The 6,959-nt window shown below is 32.9% G+C and overlaps 1 pseudogene; it reads right to left on the bottom strand.

The window, feature by feature from the left end:
* Positions 1–858: 858 nt before the first annotated feature.
* LOC124371700 lies at positions 859–2,568 on the bottom strand (annotated as a pseudogene).
* Between the last annotated feature and the right edge of the window lie 4,391 nt (positions 2,569–6,959).

Genomic DNA, 6,959 nt, shown 5'->3' with positions numbered 1-6,959 from the left:
TATTTTCTCTTGGCTTGTTATGAGGATGTTCGGCCTTTATTTTGCTGTCTTTTTAACTATAATATGTCTTTAAGTTGTAAGAGTAAAGAAATTAAATTGTCATGTTATTCCGGTAAACTTCGTAGTCATTCTTCTCACAAAAGCTATCATGCACCCTTTCATGTTGTCGCAACCAAATCCTGAAACTGAGAAGGTGGAGGACATCATTGCCTCCCCACGAGTTGAATTTCTTTACTGTCCACACGATCATATCACGTTGCAAACTTGATGACTTTTACCAATATTTGCTATAAAATTTGTTAACATAAAACCTACTATAGTACCTTCAAGGTACAGTAGACTGTTTAATAGACTGTGCTGTAAAAATAGACTGGACTATACAAGTTAAGTAAAAAAGGGTCGAAATAAAATAAGAATTCACTTTAAAGTATAGTAGGCAATTTAATATCATAGTATAACAACGAATAAAATAATACAGTATATAAGTAATTTGTTTCTAATAACTAATACAAATCCATATTTAAGGAAAATAAATCAGTTTTATAAACAAATAAAGTAAATATTTTCTCACTTGAAATATTAAGCGCTATAATAAAAAAATAAGATATTAAAACAATATTACTGATAATAATTTGATCAGATAATTATTTTATACTACAGCAAACTAATGGAGTGTTTTATACATTTAGGGTAAGTAAAACGTCACAATAAAAGCCTTGATGCATTGTAAAGTATTAAGTACATGTAAATTTATCTTACTATAAAAAGTACTATAAGAAAGTTTAGAAAACAAATAATCACACAAGTTATATTTTGAATATTAATTTAATTTTTTTCCATGTTACCTTGAAGCTGAATACTTTAAATATGATAAAGACTTGATGTAACTAATTAATTAAAGTCATAACTGGCTTCTGAATACGGAGATTCAGCTGGAGAAGGGCTCGCCGATGGATAGTTCTCTGGAGATGTGGTTGCTGACGTGTGGCCAAAATCTTGATAGTATTGTTCAGTGGTTTGTTGTTGATGTTGCAAGTGGCTGTCCTTTCGAAGAGCGTGCTTTGAATCACTGCTGGTGGTTTGAATTACTGTTATTGGGAGTTTGTGGATGTTGATTTCAATTTTCGTGGAATTTATGAATTTGGGGTGGTTTTGATTGGAATCTGTTATTTACGCTGAATTGGTTGGGATAAAACAATTGGAAATTGCTACATGATTGATACTGTGGAAAGGGATAGTTGTTCGGATAATAGGAGGATTTGCTGGGGAAGTAGTTGAGGTTGAGCAGTGTGTTTGCGTTTATTGTTTATTATATTAATTACTTCCAAATCACCCATTTGGAATTCAAGAATTTCACTGTCATCGAACTTGTGCAAATGCGGCACAAATCCTTGAATAAAAGAAATACGAGGACTTTGTTCTTCTAATGCTTTTATCATTTTTAGTTCAACCTCATCAGGCTGACGACGTCTTTTGTTTTCTCGTGGTTTGGGCAACGTAGGCTTCTTGGGGAGTAGTTGGGCTTCGGGTAGATTATTTTCAGCTTTGTCTTCATTGTTGTCTGTTCTAACTTCTAAACTTTCTGCAACTTCCCTTGACTGGTATAATTTATTTAAAAATTGCATCTGGTCAGCGTAGATGTATTTCCTAATATTATGGGCACTAGCTCCACTTTTCTCACACTCTGCTAGTTTCTTCTTCGACTTCGAGAATGCGTCTCGAAGATTGCCCCATCCCTTTATTACTTCTTTTCCTGAGACAATTAAATATAAAAGTTGACCGGGGCATTTGGACAAAAGAAACATCAACCTGGATTTCAAACAACAGGCTGAAATTTGGTGAAGATGGTAGGTATACCATCCCATACAACACACCCAAAGTATGAAAAAGCCACCGAGGACAACGACCGTGATTTAGGATATTATAAAATATCTGTGTGACGAAGCATCTTATTGTATAGGAGGAATAGTTTGTTTCGCTTTAAATGTCAGGAAATCCATGTTGAAATGCAAGGCACCAGTCTCACATACTATTAATACTATACTAATTTGGCGTGTCACAAGATTATATCGTCAGACCTTTGAAAGTATGTAAACACTGCGCTTAGGAAAATGTGGCATCTTGGATTTCTTTACAAATATACTCTCTGACAAGAGGACTCTTACGAACAAATCCGTTTCGTTTGGTTGAAAATCGCCAAATTTCAGTTTTTGTTTCATTGTCCAGGTTAATGTCCAAATGCACCGGTATAATAGTTTTTTGTTTTAAAAATATTCATAAATCACCATACTCCTACTAAACTATTTTTTCAGGTATCTAGCGAGCGGATGCACCTTTACCGACCTACATTATTCCTTCAGAGTTGGGATTTCCACTGCAAGGAAAATAATAAATGAAGTATGCCAAGCCATCTGGTTAGTTATGAAGAAAGCGTGGATACCTGAATTTACTAAAGTTTATCTTGAAACCATCGCTTCTGATTTTGAAAAAAATGCCAACCTTCCCCATTGCATAGGTGCTGTTGATGGTAAGCACGTTCGCATAATCTGCCCGATAAGAAGTGGTTCCTCGAGCAAAAAAATAATTACTAGATCTGGTAGTTCTATTGGATGGTTTTAGATTGAACATAAATAAACTCTTGTGGATATACACAATTGAGGCATACTTATAAATCTGTGTGAAAGTTAAAATATTGTGTTCTGTAAAAAGGTAGCTCATGCTTTCATTATATTTTACATTGTATATATTTCGCAATGAATGTCTTTGACTCATTACAATAGGTTTTAGAACAGTGGCATAAGCACCTCCAAAATGCAATATCCTATACCTCATGGTACTCTCAAACCAAGACACATACACCTGCTTCAACTGGTCACCCCTTTTTGTTACATAGTTTACATGTATATCCCACTTCAAATACTCATCAATATATATATACCTAAATATTTCACACTTTCAACCATTTCCAAACCAAAACATTCACAGCTATATATACGTTGATGGGAGTGACAACGCAATTCAAACATGTCGTGCAAATATTCTTTTCTTCTTTTTTATTATAAAAAAATGCAATACACTTAGACTTATTTACATTTGCAAGCAATCTATTACTGATTAACCAATTAGAAATCTTCTGCAAGTCATCATTGAATCTTTGAAATAATGAATGTCTATTAATTTTAAGCCTCACATACATGAGCAGTGTCGTCTGCGTATGCAAAAACAGAAGAATTAAGATGTATATTCAACATATCATTTACACAAATAAGGAATACAACTGGACCCAACACCCCGCCTTGTGTACAGTTGGTCGCTGGCAGCCGAGCAGTGTGGTCGTGCTTTTCTTGTTCTCTGTGTTATCAAGATGAGTGATTGTGCCGTTTAATAAAGATAAATCCTACTATAATTACTATAGTAGTAATTTTAACAAATTATTGTTAGTTATACCTTTTTTCTTTATTTGCTTTTCGTATTTTCTGATTAAATTTTCATCTAGAAATGCTCTTGCCATTTCACTTAAATGTTCGTTAATTGTTGTTCCCTCTGGATTCCGTATCCATTCCACCATGTCTTCTTCAGTTTCAGAATTATATTCAGATGATCGTCTGTTATCTTGATTCTAAAAATTATAAAGGAATCTTAATAAATCATATATGTGATATTTTATGCTGGTTGACAGTTTATTCCGTCAGTAAGTAATAAATGCCTACTGTACACATTACGCTATTATACTAATATTTAATTCTTTTGGTAAGTTTAGTTTTGAATATTCATGATGTTTAAGTCAAGGTGGTAAGCAAATGACAGTAAAACAAATATTCTTCTAGTATCAAGCAAATTTACAAACAATATTTCATTATGCCAATCGTAAACTCCTAAAACTCCACTGAGCTTTCTTCTGGGCCCCACCATCCATATTGCGTGTCTCCCAGCTTCGACTCAGCAGACGAGACTTCAACACTCTCTTAACCTTCTTACAAATCTTAACTATACTACTCCGTCTCTAGGAGACTCTGGCTGGCATTTTATAAATACCTATTAGAACCGCCTAGTCTCTGTGCAGATCATATAAACCCAATTATCCTTTAACAATTTTTTTATAGCAAAACTCTGAGGGATGTAAAGAAATGGTTAAAGTAAATAAAGTGGAACTTGGATAATTCGAATCTCAAGGGACCAATAAAAAAAATTCGAATTATCCAAAAATTCTAATTAAAAAAGTTAAGAATTAAAGGCTTAAAATAATGACACTTCACATCTTTCCTGAAAACCTGTATTGAAAATAACATGAATGGTTGTAAATGTATGTTTTTCTTTGCATTTCTACTAAGCAAAGTATGATAAAACAGTGCAAAATTGAATCATGAATTATCTATTAAAAAACACTATTACAGTATATGTTTATGTATCAAAGAAAATAAGTTGAATGGTGATAAGGAACAGTATACAGTTCAATATTATTTAATTTTTTTTTTCGATAGAAGTCGGAAATCTTCACTTGTTTTCTAAAGTTAAGCCTTTCAGTAGTGACAAAAGATTCTGTCATATTCAATGAATTGAAAATAGACTCACTTACGTCATTTTTACTTTAAAAAAACCTCTAAGTTCCATGTTGTGATGTGCTGCTTAGTTCTCAATATATTCCTGTACTTGTCATGATAAGCTCTTCCCATTATTTTGCATTATACGGGTACGAGACACTGTAGGAATTGATGCCTTTACCCAAACATTTACAACTTTATCCATAACAATATCTAAAATATCACTCACCGTTGGCTCTTTTGATGATATATCTGGCTTCTACTCAATATGTCGAATATAAAGATAATACTTCATTACATCATTATAAGTTGGTAAATAAGTATCACTCAGTACTTTAGGATGACCAAAAATGGGACATTACCACTGAAGTCTAGTTTGAACTCGCTTTAACAACACATCTGCCAATTTTACTAACAAAAAACTTTTAAGTATAATGCAAATACATTAAGGTCTAGTAACAAACTATTTACTAACACGAAAAACACAATCAAAATAATCATATATAACTTGCACTTTACAACTACTTGTGTCTCATATTAGTAGTTGAACTGGACTGACCTCTCTGAAGCATAGAGAATAGAGAGACAAGTCGCAACATGAAACAACGGGCTCCCCCTCCCACCAACTAAACAATACAAACAAAAAATAAAAATTTTTAATTTTCGGGCGTACATCTCCCCTTTAATTCTCTGCCGGTTATTTCCAGGTAAATTGTATAGCACAGGCTTCCTTTCCTGGATGGCCAGCCACTCTGTACACAGTTCTTCTATAAGTGCCACAGTATATTCTAGCCCAGCAAGAGGTTTTCTCAGAATTATTTTTATAAATTATGTATGAATTGAGGACCATTCTTCCAAAAATATTGAAAGTAACCTTTCTTCAGTAACGAAGCGCTTTTCTTTTCTCTCATCAAGGTGCGAATTGAGCATTTGGTCCCCTCTATCAACTCCACCTATAAAATCATTATATATCTCCTGACAACTTTTGGCTTATTCGTGATTTCGACATGACTACCATATCTTTTGCTCGTTCTCTCATCTTCAACAGTGCCATCTGTAGATAAAACTAATACCTGCTTTGTTTGGGGTTGTTTTTCCCTAAATGCTAACAATGTCATCTCATTTTTCTTGAAATGTTTCTTTTCTCCCACATTATATTTAGACTTAACTGTATTTTGCTTTACGTGCTTGATACGATTGCGTTGTTTCGATTGTGATTACAGTGAACTTACCCTTTGCCTTACGTTTACTGTGTTTCCTTCACTTCAAATTATCACTGTGAGTAAGAAACTCCATAAGAATCAGTTGCACCTTATCGTATTTAAACGGATCACTGTTGAACTGTTATGCAAATCACTAGAACTAGGATTCATTTTTGACAGTTAATCTGCAATCAAACTTCAAAGACGTCACTACGTTCAGTTCCTTCTGTCGCCACAGCCTTCTAGATTTCGTCTATTTTGTGCATGAAGCATGCTATATACATAGAATTTATGCTGTTAGCTTCTTAACCCTTTGGAGACCAGACCAAAAATTGCTATCTCTCAAACACTTACTGCCCCATTTTGGTAGGTGGCCTCAAAAACCGCACACTCTAAAACATGTACATTTGTAAGGGTTAACACAAAAATCATAAACTGGGCTTCTTTGCACGTATAAATGAGATTTTGGTACTGATGTGTTCAGAATGAAATTGGATTTCATTTTCATTGAAGTTAAAAATCTGATTTGTAAAAAAATCCTTAAAAATATTTTAAAATAAAAGAAATCCAAAAATCAACTTTGACCCCCCAAACTAATAAAAATAGAAAAAATGTTACCATGGGTGATCCTATATTTCTCTATATTCTCTAGAGAATAATACATTTTTATGAACATTTTGTATAAATAAATAAAATATAACTATTAACAATAAAACCTACAAGGTAGATCTAAATATTCTAAATAAGCCTTAGTAACAAACATAGAGGAAAGTGCCCAAATTCGGACCCCCATTTTGTTTTTATATTATAAAATATATAAATTATTGAAAAAACCTGTTTTAAAACTATGTAATATTTACTTTACTATGTCGTGTACTATTTGTAATTTATTTATGCCAAAAATATATATAAGTTACAGGAGTAAATACAAAAATTTGTAAACCTTACACTTCAGTGAATTTCAAAAAGGTTGCCTAAACTGGAGCCCTGGGTAAAATGACAAAAAAACTTAATTTACTGAACTAGGAAAGGGAATAAAACTGAAAATCAATTGCAAAACGGTTTGACAGAAAAGTTTTTTTATTTGAACATTTTTTTAACGTAGAAAATTGAAAATGTGAAAATTCAAGGTTGGGAAAATGTACATTGGGTTCAGTGAATAGGTTGTAGATTATTAAAGGCAAAAATCACAGATATAAATGTCCTTATCAGCTCC

This window comes from Homalodisca vitripennis, unplaced genomic scaffold, assembly GCF_021130785.1.
Source record: "Homalodisca vitripennis isolate AUS2020 unplaced genomic scaffold, UT_GWSS_2.1 ScUCBcl_1870;HRSCAF=6027, whole genome shotgun sequence".
Taxonomy (NCBI): Eukaryota; Metazoa; Arthropoda; class Insecta; order Hemiptera; family Cicadellidae; genus Homalodisca; species Homalodisca vitripennis.
The sequence above is the reverse complement of the archived record's forward strand: the minus strand, read 5'-3'. Positions and strand labels throughout refer to the sequence as shown.